The following is an 18,011-nucleotide window of genomic DNA, read 5'->3' as shown; positions in this document are numbered from 1 at the left end:
AGGCAAAATGTTAATTAGTTGCTGTTGGAACCATTATCATCAGCTGATACTGTTGCCTGCCTTTTCATTTCCTAACCTGGACTTTGCTGGCACAGTCAATAATTTCATTGCACTTGCAAAACCCGACAGATTTTGTGAAAATTATTGAGCCGGTTACAAACTTCAGTGCGTGCATATTGAATGGGGTAGGGAGTGGGTTTGGGTGGGATGCTCTTTGGAGGGTCAGTGTGGACTTGATGGGCCACATGGCCTGCTTATACACTGTAGGGATTCTATGAACCAGTGCAGAGACCTGGACCCTTCAGCCTTGAAAAAAGATGATTTTTGTTTACAGGGCTATGTCATGTTATGAGCGATATAGAGAAGGAAAAATCCCCAAATTCCTTTAAATTGCAATAGGTAAGCAATGGTAGGTTTAAATTAGTAAACAGCGATTTTAGGATTGTTACCTGGAAGTGTGCACAATTGGAATGGACTTATCAACAGAATAATGGATGCTGATTGTTCTTGAATGATTGAAGAGCCAAGTTGCAATGCAATGGCAGGGTTTTAGCATCATTTTGTGTGAATATATTAAAATGAGTTGATTGGCTTTATTCATCTATCAAAATCTGGTAGTCCTATTAAAAAAGGTTCAGCTACAACTTTAGTTTTGATTTCTTCTTCAAGTTACCACACTCAGATCTTCTCCTGTGTTCAAGAACATTTGCAATTCTATGCCTGTATTATTAGTTCATCTGCTGTAAGACCAAGCAAGACTAATGGGGAACAATGCTTGATCTGGTGGGGTCACAGAGGTGTAGAGGTAAGGTCACTTGACCAGTAATGCAAGAGCTACATGCTAATACACTGAGAAATGGTGACATTTGAATTCAATAAACATCTGGAAATAAAGCTAGCCAAGTGGTAACCATGTAACCATTGTTGATTGTTGTAAATACTCCTCTGGCTCACCAACATCCTTTAGGGAAGCCAATCTGCTGTTCTTACCAGTCTGATACTTCTATACAAAATTCTGGTTAGACCCCACTTAGAGTACTGGGAGTAGGTCTGGGCACCACACCTTGGGAAGTATATAACGGCCTTGGAGGGAGTACAAAGTAGATTTACAAGAATGGCATCTGAACCTTAGGGGTTAAGTTATGAGGAAGGATTATATAAATTAGGCCTGTTTGCTTTAGAATCTAGAAGGTGAAAGGATGATCTGATCAATTTCTGCAAGAATTAAGAGGAAAAGATAAATTATTTCTATTGGTTGGGGATTCTAGAAGTGGATGACCTAGAGTGTAAACTAGGGCCGGACCATTCAGGACAGATATTAGGAAGCACTTCTACTCTCAAAGTAGATGCTTGGAACTCTGTTCCAAGTTTTTGTTTAGCAAAGATATTAAGAGACATGAGCTAAAGACAGGTGTATGGAGTTAGGCCACAGATCAGCTGTGATCTCACTGAATGGGGGAGCAGTATTGAGCGCTGAATGCCTGCTCCTGTTCTTGCGTCTGACCTACATGTGACACCAGTCTCATAGACATGTGATTGACTTTTAAATGTCCTCCGAAATGGTCCAGCAAGTCACTCATTTCAAAAAGCAATTAGGGATGGACAATAAATGCAGACTTAGATAGCAATGCATGAATGAATTTTTAAGAAAAATATGGTATAGGGTGGAAGATAGCAAAGTGGAGCTTGGGATGGGGACATATGCCTGGAAAGTTTGGGGAAACAACAGAAACAAGCGTGGACATTTCCTTTGCCTGGAAGCTTTGATATTTTCCTGGGGAACTTAGAAATTTTATTTTTCCCCTTTCATCTTTATCGCTTTTCTCTCTCACTTTAAACCCAATCTTTCGTTCTCATTCTGTTGCTGATTATAGATTGAAATCATCCATTTTCATTCACCTTTCCTGTCAGCCTTTTCTGTGTTTATTCCCATTCCTTACACTGATTGCTGAGGGAGTTATCCTATTGATTGCACTGCTCCCTTGGGCTTGAGATGTTGTGCTTCTCACTTTGTGCCATATTTAGCTCACACTTCCAACAACTTTAAGATCAGGTCATAAATGTTTGAAGCTGAAGGGTCAAGACAAAATGGAACAAATAGTAACGCTGCTGCAGCAAAATCTGAAAATGAAATGCTTCATTTCAAAGTGCTATCAGAACGCAGATAACTGTGAGCCTGTATAAAACTGCGATAGAACTAAAATTAAGTACTTTGTGTGGTTTTAGACTTCTGGAAGGATATTCAGGAAATAGGATGACCCTAGCACAATTTCACTGGAATGTTGCAAAGGGAAAATAAGGAGTGCTTTCAATTAGAAGTGGACATTAGATGTTGATAGTGTTGTAATTTAAGAAAGTATCAGACAAGGTAATAAACATTGAATAGTTCTAAAGTATAGGAGCTGAGAATAATGGGATATGCGTAAAAGATTAAATGTAAGAGATTTAGAATTGAAAGTTTGAGTATTTTTGCACCAAGCATTGTCAGACTGTGGCATGCGCTCATAGATTTAATGATTACGATGGAGATGATCAGCTGGATTTCCATCTCCTCATTGACGTGGGAGTTGGATCTCAAAATGACATCGAACTGTTTTGCAGGAAAAGCTATTTTGCCATGTTTTTCTCACCCCTTGTCATTTTTCTAACACTTTTTTTGAGGTTAGTTAGAGCTTGGGGGTGGGGATTAGCAAAATCACATGCACCTCTGCTGAGGTCATGGTCCCCATTTTGCTAAGAGTAGGAAAATTATATTTCTTCTCATGCACTATTTAATGCAATGGTTTTAGAAGTCCCAAGAAAATGCATTCCCTTGGAAAGTTTGTGATTATTTTGGGGGAGACCAGTGTAGTATTTTGGGAAACAGTCAATTGAAGTCAGTCACAGTGAGGTTGCTCTCCACACAAGGGTTGAGGAGCCAAATGATAGGCACCTACCTCCCATCTTCACTCTTCCTTCCATACTGTGGCCTTTCATCCCCCTGGACTGAGAGAGAGGCAAGTGACCAAGTGGTTGGCACTGCTCTTTTGGCGAAGGTGATGTGTGAGTAGGCAACACAGAGGGCACACAGGGTTAGTGATTGAGATGGATGAGGCTGAGTGGGTGAAGATGTTGTAGATAATATTGAAAGTGGTAGAGCATGAGCCTCGGTAGGAGGTGGGTCCAGTAGCAGACAGACAGAGTGAGTATGAGTTGTCGGAGAGAAGATAGAGGCATGTTCACTGGAAGAGTGGAGAAGAACATTGGCCTTTTTCTGACAAAGCTGGGCATTGGTCAGATGGCTGAGACTGTTTTAACCCAGGGTGGGTGGGGGTTACCCGCGCCAAGCTGGGCATGGTCTGGTGAAGGAGGAAGTCCCACATTGGCACCACCCCCATCCAGCAGGAACTCCAGGTCCCTGCCCACAAAGTGGGGTACTGATTTCCCCCTGTCTGTCATGTCCGGGGTAAATGTCAGGAAGCAGACGGGACAGCTCCGGACTGACAGGATTTGTCCGGGGGTACAGTGGTCTTGTAAAGATGGTGTGGGCACAAGGAACACTGGTGAATTCTGGGATATCTAGTGAGTGGGGAGTTCTCAGAATGGCATGTGGTAAGATACGGCTAGAATAGACGTTCCATAAGGATGGTACAGGTAATGAATGAGGCAAGTTTGTTAAGATAGGGCAAGAAAACTTGCTGAGCCCCTTGGCAGCAAACCCTCCCCAAATAAAAACCTTGATGTAACTCGGACTCGGACAAAACCAAATTAAGGCTCAGCCCAATAAATGATGAAGCATTGTAAGCTTGAGCACATTTCTTGTTGTTTCCCTCCAAAGCACATTGGAGCTCCCTTACACACCTTCAAGAAACAGAGCCTTTTGCCCTTTTCAAGATGAAACAAAGGATTATTTTTAAAACAGGAAGGCTCATCGACTGCTCTCAGTCTCTAGAAATATAAGTGCAGTCACATCTTTGAACACATGTGCAATGTGCAGTGTCAGAGCTTGCCAAGTGATGCAGGCTGGTGCAAACATGTTTATTTAAAAAAAAATCTGGTACAATAGTTCAGGAGAATTAACCTGAACTTGAAATTAATACTCTACTTAAATATTGAATGTTTTCTTCTTGATCCAGCAAATATTTTAAAATTACTGGATGCTGTCATGTAATTATTTTGAACTAGCACATTTCCAATCAGGTTCTCAAAGAAATTGAGATGATGCAGTTGTATAATGGCCCTAAATCTTCTCATTAATGGTATATTTATCTGCTCTGGTTGCTGGTTGGTTTAAAGATTGCTGGCTCCAAGACACACAAAAAAAAACACAAATAATTGTTTTCTTCCTTTTGTTAATGTTTATTGATGTGATATTGACATTGATATAGACTGGTGTATGTGAGTGGTGAATATACATCAATGTTGGTCCAGAATTCCAATGTGAAGCCTAGATCACTTTAACTCCCAGATCTAATTTAAAAGCACCCAGGTGACAGCCAGCTCAGTTTGGTAAAGCTCTTACATAGAACATAGAACGTAGAACAGTGCAGCACATTACAGACCCTTCAGTCCACGATGTTGTGTCGACCTATTATCCTACTAAGATCAATTTACCCTGCATAGCCTACATTTTATTATCCTCCATGTGCCTATCCAAGAGTCGCTTAAAAGTCCTGCCATAACAGCATTAGATATAGAATCCCTACAGTGTGGAAACAGGCCCTTCGGCCCAACAAGTCCACACCGACCCTTGGATCATCCCACCCAGACCCATTCCCTTATAACCCGCCTAAGCTACACATCCCTGAACCTACCGGCAATTTAGCACAGCCAATCCACCTAACCTGCACATGTTTGGACTATGGGAGGAAACCGGAGCAAACCCACACAGACACAGGGAGAATGTGCAAACTCCACACAGTCAGTCGCCCGAGGGTGGAATTGAACCCAGGTCCCTGGCACTGTGAGGCAGCAGAGCTAACCACTGGGCCACTACTCCCGACATACTCCAGACATTTGGCTCTGTGTAGAAAAAAACATAGCTCCCCCATCTTCCCGGTATGAGTCTTGGGAAAAAAAAAATGACGACTTGCATTTATATAGCACCTTTCACACCTTCAGGACATTCCAAAGTAATTCATAGCCAATGAGGTACTTTTGAACTGTGTTCATTGTTGTCGTGTAGGAAAAGCAGTAGCCAACAGTGTATTTGGGGGAGCCATTTAGGTTGTTAAATCCACTTGGCAAGTATTAGAAAACTTCAGGATTACTTGCAGCTCTGCCAAATCTCTCATCACACCATTGGCAAACTCTAACACCCACTCTGACAGTAGTAGCAAGTGCCAGGGTATCTCTCCTATGTTGGCAAACACCTCTGACTCCAATAGTGTCAAAATTCAAGACTATTTCTTTAATGCTGTCAACCATCAGGTCTCCCTCAATGTACTATTAAATAGTCAGACACTACTTCCCCGATGCAATACCCTCACTTGAGTTTGACCGGCTCCCAGGAGCACCTACATGATGATTGAAGATTAGGGATTACACCATAGTGATTTAAAAATAAAACACTGCAGATGCTGGAAATCTGAAATAAAAAGAAATCCAGCATATCTGGCTGCATCTATAAAGAGAGAAACAGAGTTAACGTTTCAACTCCACTGACATTTCTTTGAAGTGCTATTAAACTCCAGAACGTTCTCCACAAGTGCTACTGAATTCCCATTTCCATATTTGAATGACATAACAGACCTTTTAACACACTTCACAGGTTTGATTTATTCTAAAATTGTTATTGTCATTGCCTGAGTGAATATATTAAATAGGAACACCATATTGTTTCGACACTGCAGTGTACTTGGCTATTTTGCTTTCAATATTCTTCTCAGCTACTTTCTCCAGTTTCAGAATTTTGATCTTTTCCTCAGAGAGAAGCTTAGCCTTTTCTTTATGCTTCTCTTCGAGAATGTCTGTAACTGCTGGCTATGTAATGAACAATGCAACCAAGGAGATTGCATTGGCTTCAAGCTCAGGTACATTTTATACTGTCCTTTAAGTAGATATTCAATTGTCCCAATGTCAGTCCGAAATGCTACTGAGGTCCTAAGAATTTGCTTCAAGTTTTTATTTACTTGGCTGTGAAATTTTTAACTTCAGTAAAGTCTTTCAATGTGAGTTATCCAGGAGACTTCGCCTTCTGACTAAAGTTAAAGCAATTTTTCAGCTGTGTTATAACTCTTCACGAATTTGATCTTTTCAGTTTAAACTGAGTTCACACATTCACTCTGTGTGGTGGATGGTAAGGATTTCTAGCCTCAACTGTTCTTTGTCTCCTACACCATGTCGTATATATATTCTCAGGGATATCTTAGGAATCCTTTCGCTCTCAAAGCCTATCTCCATATGAATGTGAATCTCTTGAGTCTTGTATTTAGGAAGAAAGTCTAATTAGTTATCATTGAAACACCAGCTCCCTCAACTTGGACAGTTTGAAGCACAACAGTTTACAACCCGTGATTCTCAGCATTTTTTGGGGGCTTGGGAGACTCATAACCTATTTGCTGTTAGCGCGCGTGCTGTTGCCATTGTGTTCAAATGTAAACACTTTGCTCTACTTTCTCTGTAAAAAACTTTTGAACCCCCTTTAATAGCTAATCCCAGGCTTGCTGTCAAACAGATTTAACAACAGATCATATGATCCCCATCATTTTATCTATGTTAAGGACATAGTCCCAAAACACATCGATGGGCTGAATGGCCTAATTTCTGCTCCTATGTCTTATGGTCATATAACAATCTTATTAACCTCATATCTGCAACAACCTGCTGAATTTTTCTTGTATTTTCTGCTTTTATTTCAGTATTTCAGCATTTTTTTTTTGTATCATTCATCCACTTGACTTTAACTTCTCTCACTGGACACGCAGAGGAAATATCTTCATTTCCTAACTTGTTATATTTGCTCATATTCAGCTCACGTTTGTTTAAGTGAGGCCACAATTTTCATAATTTGAATGACAATGAAATATACGTTACCAATCTCAACTGAAACACCGTACAGGGGGATCCTAGAAATTAGTTGATAGATGCTTTTGGGTTTATGGAAAAAAAATCACAGAAAAGATATGTGCCCCATTAGGCTTTGGACATCATTTCATTAGCTTTCTGAGGCTGCAGCAACTGCTTCAGAATTCTGAACAGAGTTGGCCTGTCTCTGCTGAACTTTATGATATCCCTTCAAACACATTAGTTCTTGAAGCAGATGGTGAGGCTTCCTTATCATGTATAAAGTGTCTAGCAGCTAGGTTAAGTGGCTGTCATCTATGTCTCAAAACTTTGCCCAATATTGAGCTGGATGTCTTTCAGACACTCATAGGGTGCAGAAACTGGATCCCGGAAACTGGTCTTAATAGCACCTGTTTTGGGTAAACTCACCATTACAAGTGTCTGGGCTAGCTGGACCCTGTTTTTCTTCCCTACAATATAATACAGAGGGTGATCACTGTTCTGCTTTGCTAATGACTGCATCAATGGAGAGGAATCGCTGGTTTTCTGATTGAATTAGGTGAGATCCATCTTTTTTTCTTTAGCAGCAAATCAATGGAGTAGAGTGATGCAAGTGAAAATGCATCTTGGCTAATGTTGGATCTTGTCTCTTCACTGAGAAATTCATTCACAAGCCTGCAAATGCAATCTCAAACATTAATCAAAGGACATGATTTGTCCTTGTCTGGACAGAGCATTTTTGAAAGTTTTTTGGAAAAATCAACTTGTATACAACAATGGGATAAAACATACAATATTCTTTTCAATTCAGCAGTTTATACTAAGCTCAGACGTGAGTAGCTAGGAGACTTCACAAGTTGAGGCTTGCATTATTTGTACCATGATCAAGATCTGATTTATGGGAACTGAATAGGTTCATTTCTGTTTCTGCTTGCAAGATACTGTTTCTTATTTTGAACCAATGTTTTGGCAATTGAGTTCCACAATTCCATATTTTATAATTAAGGCCACCAGTAACTGCAATGTCAAATTTCAATTTTATTATATCATATTATGAAATTTTTCATCAGTGTATTGGGATCACAGTTTGTTGTTCCATCCAAGATTGGTCTTGATCATCATTTTGTTCCAACTGAAAATGAGACCAGAGGATTTTAAATGGTTGTTAAAGGCAAAGTCAGTCAGTCAAACAATAATGATCCAAAGACATTTCTCAAAAGTAATACTTAAGCCTTGGTAGATTTTGTCTGTTAAACTTTGGACTAATATTTGTGATTGTTGATATTTGACAAATTATTATACACTTCACATATCCACTGGACTGTAAATATTTTAAATATATGTGTTCCATTTCTTGAGATAGATGTGTGTAATACTATTTGTTTTCCATCGAGTAAAAATAGAAGTAAAAGATGCCTGGGCATTAAGCATCACCTGCCTACACAAAGGAAAATGTGGTAGGATCGCTGCCCAGGTTGGAATATTCTTCCATTAATTACAATTGGAAGAGGATAGAGTGAGTTTTTCTGTGAATCTTTTAAACAGATTTTCTGACCTGCCCTATAGCCAAAACAAGGTGGTACAAATAAAAAATGTGTCAAGTTGGATTGTTGGTCAATCTTGACGTCATAGAAATCTCAAAGGAATTGAACAATTGTATTGGATTACAGAATAAATTGCTGAATAAATTGTATAAATGGCAAAATAATGAATAAATTTTTATTAAATTGTTATTACAAAAGCTGAAACGGTTTCAAATTTCCTTTTCTGTAGATGTGATGTGAAGATGCCGGTGTTGGTCTGGGGTGGACAAGGTCAAAAATCACACAACACGAGGTTATAGTCCACAGGTTTATTTGAAGACATAAGCTTTCGGAGTCTCGCTCCTTCAATGTCTCGATATAACTAAAGGTTTTATCAGTATATCAGAGGTGACATCTCAGGTCAGATGATGTATCTGGGGACAGTGATTTGAAAAAAATTCCGGAATTGCATATTGATCATTTCTAACTGATTAAAGATTTAACAGCCGTCTTAGGTTTGTTCAATACATTCGCATCAGTTCTATGACCCTTTTGTTTTTTGCTTATAAATTCTGTGTCTGATACCACTTCTCCTCACTGACACCTGAAGAAGGAGCAAGACTCTGAAAGCTTCAAATAAACCTGTTGGACTATAACCTGGTGTCACGTGATTTTTGACCATCTCTGTGGATTTAATGCTCTCTGCTCCTCCAGTTGCCACCATCTGACATTGCCTCCATGGTCCTGGTGCTGTGCTCCTTTTCTGTCATCACTACCACCATTGTTTCCATCACTGCTGCCTCTGAGCTGGAGATGGTCACACTGTGTGGGTCCTGCATCTCCTCTGATGCAGTACATCAACTGACAGGTCCTGGCTCCGAGCCAACTGATGGGGCTGAACACTTTCTTCCATACCCTTTACCCAACCCCACACCCCAGGCCCTGTGATCACATGAGCTGCTTACAGCACTGCCAACCCATCTTCACCTACTCACTGTCCCCATTATCAGCTTTTCGTTCTCTCCGGCTTACCACTATCTATCCCTTTGCCTAAATCTCTCTCTCTCTCTCTGGGCTCCAACGCTGCCTATCCACTCATTCCTCCCCCATCTCCCTGTCTTCAGCATAAATACCACCTTGCCTTACCCACTATCAGTTCTGAAGTAAGGTACTGGACCTGAAACATTAACTCTGCTTTCTCTCCACAGGTTCTGCCAGACCTGCCGAGTTTCGCCAGCAATTTCTGTTTATGTTTTAGGCTACCAGCATCTGTAGTTCTTTATTTCATTGGAGCATTAAGAGAGGTTGGAGGTGCAGTATGTCTCCTGTGGCTACGAGACCACACCCACTGAACTGGACAACCTGAAAACTTTACTAAGAGCCTGAAGTTCATACCAGGACCATTAAACCATAGCGGCAGCCCAGTGATCCACACCCTGAGGTGAGGAAAATATAAAAGTGAAGCTCAACATCGGTAAAGGGCAGCTGTCAATAGATTTTAAGGCGTGCATCAGCATTGAGCCGCAGAATGGCAAAGTCCACAAAGAAGCTGAAGAAATAACAGTAGAATTGTTAGCAATAGGAGAAAATCAATCGATTATAATAAGCTAAGGATTACAGAAATAATAAGTACTTACAGAAGTGGTGAACAAACAAGCACTCAGAAAATGCATCAATATCAAACATGTCGGAACAGTATTTGCTCAGTGCAACAAAGGGTCTCCATCAGTGGGTACCCAGAGGGTCAGTTTTATAAGGGCTCTTAACCCAGAGACACTGGCTGGGCTAACACTGCTACAATGGCTCAGAAATTTAGACAGATACCACAGCAGTGTGCAAGGGGCCCAGAAATAGGGCAAGGATAGGAGTAGGATGAATTCTGTCTGGGGATTGTAATGGCAAGAATTTGACATTCTCCACCACCGCACTCCCTGCAAGCTGAGGGTTGGTATGTAGTGATTGACATATCTGGCAGAGAAACTAATTTTAAATTGGACATTGGAACAGACATCAATATTATTAGATGCTATGCCATTGTTGACTTCAGGACTTCTTATGCCATCCTCCATTGAACTATAGGGTTAGGGATGTAATAGAATCAGAGCCAGTGGCCAGATGTGTACTTCACCTTACTACAATGGAAAAAGAGATGATGGAGACCTTGTGTGTAATTCCTAATCATCACAATTCTCTTTTAAATGGAGCTGCCTGTAAGGCTTTAGTCATCCTTCTGTCAGCCGACCCAGAAGACACTTCAGTCCTCACACAGTATGAGGGGCCAATGGAGGTGGTGGTCAGCCACCAGAGGGCAGCCTGGACACTGATTCACTCTTTCAGAATATCATTATGGAGAAGGAATTCAGCACATGAAGTCTTCATCTATTTGAATCCGATACTACAGTCCTCCCTGAACCTTTTGGATTTAGTTGCCACGGTTCCAGAAAACTCAACTGCTTCTGTTCAGGGAAATCAGTCCTTTCCTGAAAAACTTAAAGAGTTAGTAAAGTTGTCTACTTAGTGTACAGAATCTGCCAAGGAGATGCAGTGACAGCAGCTACAGTTATAGTTTAACAAGAAAAGATCCTTCCAGAGTGGAAAACTAGCCGAATGCTGGGAAGCAAGGGGGTAACCTTGGATTAGTACAATTGCTAAGTGAAACAAGTAAATGCTTAAACATTTCCACAGCCAGTAAAGTGACAGCAAAATACAGGCATCAAAAATAATGGAGTTGCATTCAGATTTTCAATCATGCAAGGAGGAGGATTCAGAATGTCAAAATAAAGTCAAGACGATTGAAGTTTCAGTCAGAGTGGGTGGAGCTACACCTGTGTGTTCAGAAACCAATTTTAAGCAACAGATCTTTGCAGTCATGCACATTGAACATCACTGTGAGCTCGATATATTTAGAAAAAAACTCAATTCCTCAGCAAAGGACCATCAAAAAGTGCAACAATTTCAAGAGGCTCATAAGAGAAAGAGACTCTTACGTGCAAAGTGGATCATGTTAATATTCAATGCTTAGAAACAGTTCATCTACTGAGGTGGTAGCTGAAAGTTACAAGAGGAACCCATTAACAATCACTGGAAGCACTAGGGAGTTTCTTTCAACAAAAGCTACAAGATTATTGAGCTCATGGACACACAGAATGCCTTGTCAGCGTTTAAAGTCAAACACAGAAGTGAGCCTGAGCAGTTCAGAACTCAACAAGGATTAGCACAGTCGAAATATCTCAGTAAGACCACCGAACTTAATGGGATAGTGGTCAAACAACACAACTAAGACTTGCAGGCTAAAGGTGAGAAGCTTGCAAAAATTTCACACTTCAGGTAACTAGCATTGTCACCCAACAAAGGGACTTTTGTTGGAGGAAAAGGCCTCTCAGTCACAGAATGTTCAGAGTCCAGGATCATGGTGAATGAATAGCTGAAGAAAACTATCTGTCACAATTAATAAGCAAAGACTTAGATGCTCAAAACAAAACATTGGAGAAAGAGAACAAGAATCTTCATTCCGTTATGAATGACAGACCTCACCAACAGAAAGAAGTTGTCCTTGCAAGCAGCTCTGCAAATCAGGAAAACACATCAGTGTTTCCCACTGGCCATGCTTTAGTAGTTCATTCTTTCGTTCATGATGGCCCAGTCCTAGTTCCTCATGAGGTCCTTGAGATGTCCTTGCCCCAGCTCGGCAGCCTCACGCTGCAGCAGTTGTCGTAGAGCTACAACTATCTCCTCACATTGTTTCCAGCATAATCTTCAGAATGCCCTTCATTCTTCATCTTGCTTATTGCATTCATTCATAAATCAGAGAGCACAGCAGGCAGAATGAAGAGTGAGAAATTCTTGACGACAAGGTGCAGGGCTGGATGAACACAGCAGGCCAAGCAGCATCATAGGAGCAGACTCTTTTTCAACAAGTCGCAATCATGTCAGTCATGGAATCTTCTCACTTTAATCATTTTTTCTCACTCATGTCTTTGTGCAGCACAGGGTCCAGTTGCTTGCTTACTTGAGGAGGAATGTAGTTGTATTGGAGGCACTTCAGAGGAGGTTTACTAGACTGATTGCAAAGATGAAGGGGCTGTCTTATTCAGAGAGATTGAGCAGTTTAGACCTATATTCTCTGAAAGTCAAAGAATGAGCGGAAATCTAATTGAGGTATAGAAGATGCTAAAGGGACTTGACAAAGTAGATGTAGAAAGGATATTTCCTCACGTGGGGCGATCTGGAACAAGAGGTCATAGTTTTAAGCTAAGGGGTAGCAGATTTAAAATAGAGATATGGAGAAATTACTTCTCTCAAAAAGGATCTTGAATCTGTGGAATTCACTCCCCCAGAATGAAGTGGATGCCGGGACATTGAGTAAATTTAAGGAGGAGATAGATTTTTAAATAGCAGTGGGTTGAAAGGTTATGGAGGGCAAGCAGGAAAGTGGAGCTGAGACTGAGATGTGATCAAACATGATCATATTATATGCCAGAGCAGTCTGGAGAGACTGAATGGCCTACTCCTGCTATTAGTTCTTATTTCCTTTTGCTCTTATGTTGCTAGAACTCCACCAATATGTTAGCTCCTCAGCACAATAAAAACAAACCCATTCCTCCTACACAGTCTCCCAGAGTATCAAAATGGTATTCTCAATTAGTCCCTCAAGCACAAGATAGTTTGGGTGGATGGCAGAGTATGAAGAAAAAGTATTTATATTTATGATTGAGTTTTAATTGTAAGGAAGGGCTCCAGAATAAGAACATGGGGGTTGGGGGAGTGGGGCTTATAGTTTAAAGGGAATTCTATTGTTTACTCTGGGCATAGTTATTGAGCGTATGCAAAAGAAGCTATGTTGCAAATTAGAAACACAAACAGAAATGGCTGGAAAAACTCAACAGGTCTGGCAGCATCTGTGGGGAGAAGGCAGAGTTAACGTTTCGGGTTCAGAGGCCATTGTGAAATGTTAACTCTGTTTTCTCTCCACAGATGCTGCCAGGCCTGTTGAGTTTTTCCAGCCATTTCTGTTTTTGAATCTCCCTTACAATCCTGCCCTAGTCATTCTCAGTTTTAGTGAATTAAAGGATCACCTGAGCCCTGATTGTTTGCTCTCACATAAAGGGTGCTTGTGGTGCAGTTGTAGTGTCCCTACCCCTGGACTGTGAGGCCCGTGTTCAAGTCATACCTGCTCTAGAGGTGTATAAGAAAATCTCTGAACAGGTTGGTTAGAAAAATAGGTTAAATAAAAAAAAGCAGACACAGGGCCCTCTTGCGGTGCAGTAGTAGTGTCCCTACCCTTGCACAAGAGTAGGCCTGGGTTCAAGTCCCACCTGTTCCAGAGGTGTGTAATAGCATCTCTGAACAGGTTGATTAGCGAAGTAGGTTAAATTTTAAAAAAAACACTCACAGGGATAGTTCTGAAGAACTGTTTGTCCTCGGACTAGCCTATACACACCATGAGTAGTGGCTTTATTTTGGTGCTCAATGATAAACATTGTTCCTTTCCAGTCAGGTTTCCTGAGTTATTACAGTAAGTATTCCAGATACAAAGATATAAGTCGACCTAAAGCCCATGCAGCATTGCTGAGCCACTCAGTGTGAAATATATTCCATATTTTAATTACAACAGCCCATTGATTAAAATCTGACTCTACACAACAGAAAATAAAACTCTAACTCAGTATGAATTCTCAGATTGCATAACTAACTTAAACAGATGAAATGATGCAGTTAATTAGATTAAGATACTCTTATTGTTCCTTGGGACTTCTGATACTGAAAACTTTCACAGTTTGCTAAAAGCTCTTTCATTTCATGGGCACATTTCCTAGTTCTGATACTATTACCATCAATCAGAACATTCAGTAGCATTTCTGGTAATTGTTTGACAGAGTCTAAGTGCAACATATACCCTTGTCATGTCAAATAAATGGATTTGACACTGGAATTAGGAAATGAGAACTTCCTGTCCGAAGGCAAAAAACTGCACATGTGAAGTCATGTCATAACCAATATAGTCATAATCAAAGGGCTTTTGTCTCTTGATTTCAATGGATGTAAATAACTTGCTACTAAATACTTTTTCACCTGTCCTGTGGCAGTAAATTCCCCAACAGATGACAATCAATAAACGCTTGGATAAGTATAGAATTTACATATTTTAAAACCTTTTTTGTTTATTTCTAAATATTAAGATAATCAATTAAAATTAACCTACCATCTTAAAATAATAATTACTCACAATATATACAAAATGATTTTACAACATCTCGTTCACCTTTTGTTAAATTGTTTTGTCTTTTTGTGTAGATCCTAGTTGTTGCACTATACCATAAATGGAGGCTGATGTTTATAATGAATTATCTCCATTCATGATATCACTGGATTGAAATCGTTTGATTCTGCACATTAACAGTTATGTCCTTTTATATCAGCTACAATTGCTCCTACAATCTCTTCTGTCAGGAAAAGATACAGGAGCTGGAACACACGCATCAACAGGTTCAGGAATAGCTTCTTCTCTGCTGGTATAAGACTGATGAATGGGCTCTCTAACTTCAAATCATGTTGATCTTGTTAATGTTGATCTTGCTTTGCACAAAATATCAAAAAGGATAGCAAAAGCTTCATAAGTAAATAAAAGTGAAGAGAGTCTCTAAGGTAAATTTTGGTCACTTGGAAGATGAAACTGGAGAGTTAATAATGGGGAGCACTGAAATGGCAGAGATGTTAAATCAGTACTTTGCATGGATTTTCACTATGGAGGACAATAGTACCATTCCTATTGGAATGGGCAAGTCAGAGGCAATAGAAAGGGTAGAACTTAGAACAATCAACATCAATTGGGAAATGGGACTCAGCAAACTATTAGAATTGATGGCAGACAAGCCTCGCAGGCCTGATGGCCTACATCCTAGGGTATTAAAGGAAGTGGTGACGGAGATAGTGGATCCATTGGTTACAAAATTTCAAAATTTCCTGGAATGGGAAAGGTTCCAGTGGATTGGGAAAAAGCTAAATAGCACCCTTATTCAAAAAGGGAGTGAGGCAATATGTGGGAAATTACAGACCAGTTAGTTTAACATCTGTTGCTGGCAAAGTGTTAGAATCAATTATCAAGGAAACAATATCAGACATTTGGAAAGTCAAAGGCTATCCATCAGAGTCAGCATGGTTTTATGAAGGGCAAATCATGTTTGACTAATTTGCTAGAGTTCTTCGCCGATGTAACAAGCAAAATAGATAATGGGGATCCTGTAGATGTAATATATCTGGACTTCTGGAAGGCATTTGATAAGGTGCTGCACAAAAGGTTAATTCACAAGGTTGAATCATATGGGATTAGGGGTAATTTATTATCTTGGATAGGCGACTGACTGATACACCGAACACAGAGAATTGGGATAAATGTGTTTTTTTCAGAATGGCAAGAAATAACTAGTGGGGTGCCATAGGGTTCGATCCTTAGACCCCAGCTATTTACAATCTACGTTAATGACGTAGATATAGGGATAGAAGGCTATATAGTCAAATTTGTAGATGACACAAAAATAGGCAGGACAGTAAATTGCAATGAGGGAATAAGAACCTTACAAATGAATATAGATAGGTTAGGAGAGTGGGCCAAAATGTGGCAGATGGAGTTTAACATGGATAAGTGTGAGGTGGTGCATTTTCGTCAAAAAAATGGGCAGGCAACCTAATATCTAAATGAGGCGAGACTTCAGGGTGCTCCGGTGCAGAAGGATCTGGGTGTGCTTGTTCATGAGTCACAGAAAACTAGCATGCAGGCCCAGCAGATAATAAAGAAAGCGAATGGAATGTTGGCTTTTATAGCTAAAAGGAATAGAATATAAAGGGAAGGAAGTATTGTTGCAACTATACAAGACATTGATGAGACCGCACCTGGAGTATTGTGCACAGTTTTGGTCTCCTTATTTGAGGAAAGATGTAGTGACATTGGAGGCAGTTCAGAGGAGGTTCACTAGGTCAATCTCAGAGATGAGGGATTTGTCGTATGAAGAGAGATTAAACAGTTTAGGTCTATACTCTCTGGAATTTAGAAGAATACGTGGAGATCAAACTGAGGTATTCAAGATGATAAAAGGTATAGGTAAAATAGACATGGAGTGGATGCTTCCTCTTGTGGGGCATTCTAGGATGAGGGTTCATAGTCTTAGCATAAGGGGTAGTAAATTTAAAACAGAGATGAGGAGAAACTACTTCTCCCAAAGGGTTCTGAATCTGTGGAATTCACTACCCCAAAGTGCAGTGGATGCTAGGACAGTGAGTAAATTTAAGGGGGAATTAGACACATTTTTCATTAGTAATGGGTTGAAGGGTTATGGGGAGAAGGCAGGAAAATGGGGGTGAGAAGCATATCAGCCATGATCGAATGGCGGAGCAGACTTCGATGGACCAAATGGCCTAATTCTGCCCTATATCTTATGAACTTATGAACACCTCCCATGCAGTGTAACCTTCTATGCCTCGCTTTGTCTTAGCACACTGTGATCTGTATGCCCTTATTTGCTATGATCTGCCTGGACTGATCGCAAACAAAGCTTTTCACTGTACTTAGGTACATGTGATTACAATAAATCAAATCAAAGCAAATCAAATTATTTGTTATTCCACTAGCACATAAGCTCTTTGACTTAAGCCTGGTAATTTTATAAGATGAATGGATATTCTAGGACTGGAAAGATGGAGATATAATATTTAGTCATTTTCTTAAAGAGTCTGATACTATATCTTTAGCACACCAATCAACACAGACTTGGTTTCATTGATTTAATGGAAGATTACAGGACCTTCATATTATTTATCATCTTTAATCAAAGCAAAAGGTATCAGTGACATGGAACCTTAAGAGTTTTAGTGCTATTACTAGAGAATTTTTTTTTGATTTTTTTTTTTTGCTTATTAAACATTACAATGTCCAATAATTCAATAGAGGTTCAGAGGTACCAATGATAACTCTTGATAGTGAACCCCTGACAATCTAGTCAGCAATCTCCTCCTATTTTCTATTATTCACTAGTGGTTGAGTGCATGGTTTCTCTTGCAGTACATTATTTTGTCTATATTTCAATTAATACCATATGCCTGTACTTTTCCATCTATGGCTCAAACTCTTTGAGTTGATTGTATAAACCCATTTTGCATTTGCTGTTTCTGAAATGCCTTTTAACTGGTGAGCATCCAAAAGAGGGAAAGAGAAAGAAAAATGGTTAAAAAATGTTAGAATGTTTGGATAACCCATTACAAACTTGTACTGTACTGAATGATGCAAGCGTCTGCCTCACTTTAGATATCATACTTTGTTACACGTACAGATTTACGTGTGAGAAAATGTCTTAAGAAATGAAAGTCAGCCAGACATTTCATCAAAGTTTTTATCAATCTTGAGAAGAAACCAGAATTCATTAGCACTAGCTCATCTACAGAGAGAGCTTTCCCAGATACAGAAACAAATCTCCAACTGATTCCAGGTTGTTCTTATTTGGAGGAATTAGG

The sequence above is a fragment of the Rhincodon typus genome, chromosome 4, assembly GCF_021869965.1.
Source record: "Rhincodon typus isolate 14 chromosome 4, sRhiTyp1.1, whole genome shotgun sequence".
In the NCBI taxonomy this organism is placed as follows: Eukaryota; Metazoa; Chordata; class Chondrichthyes; order Orectolobiformes; family Rhincodontidae; genus Rhincodon; species Rhincodon typus.
The sequence above is the reverse complement of the archived record's forward strand: the minus strand, read 5'-3'. Positions refer to the sequence as shown.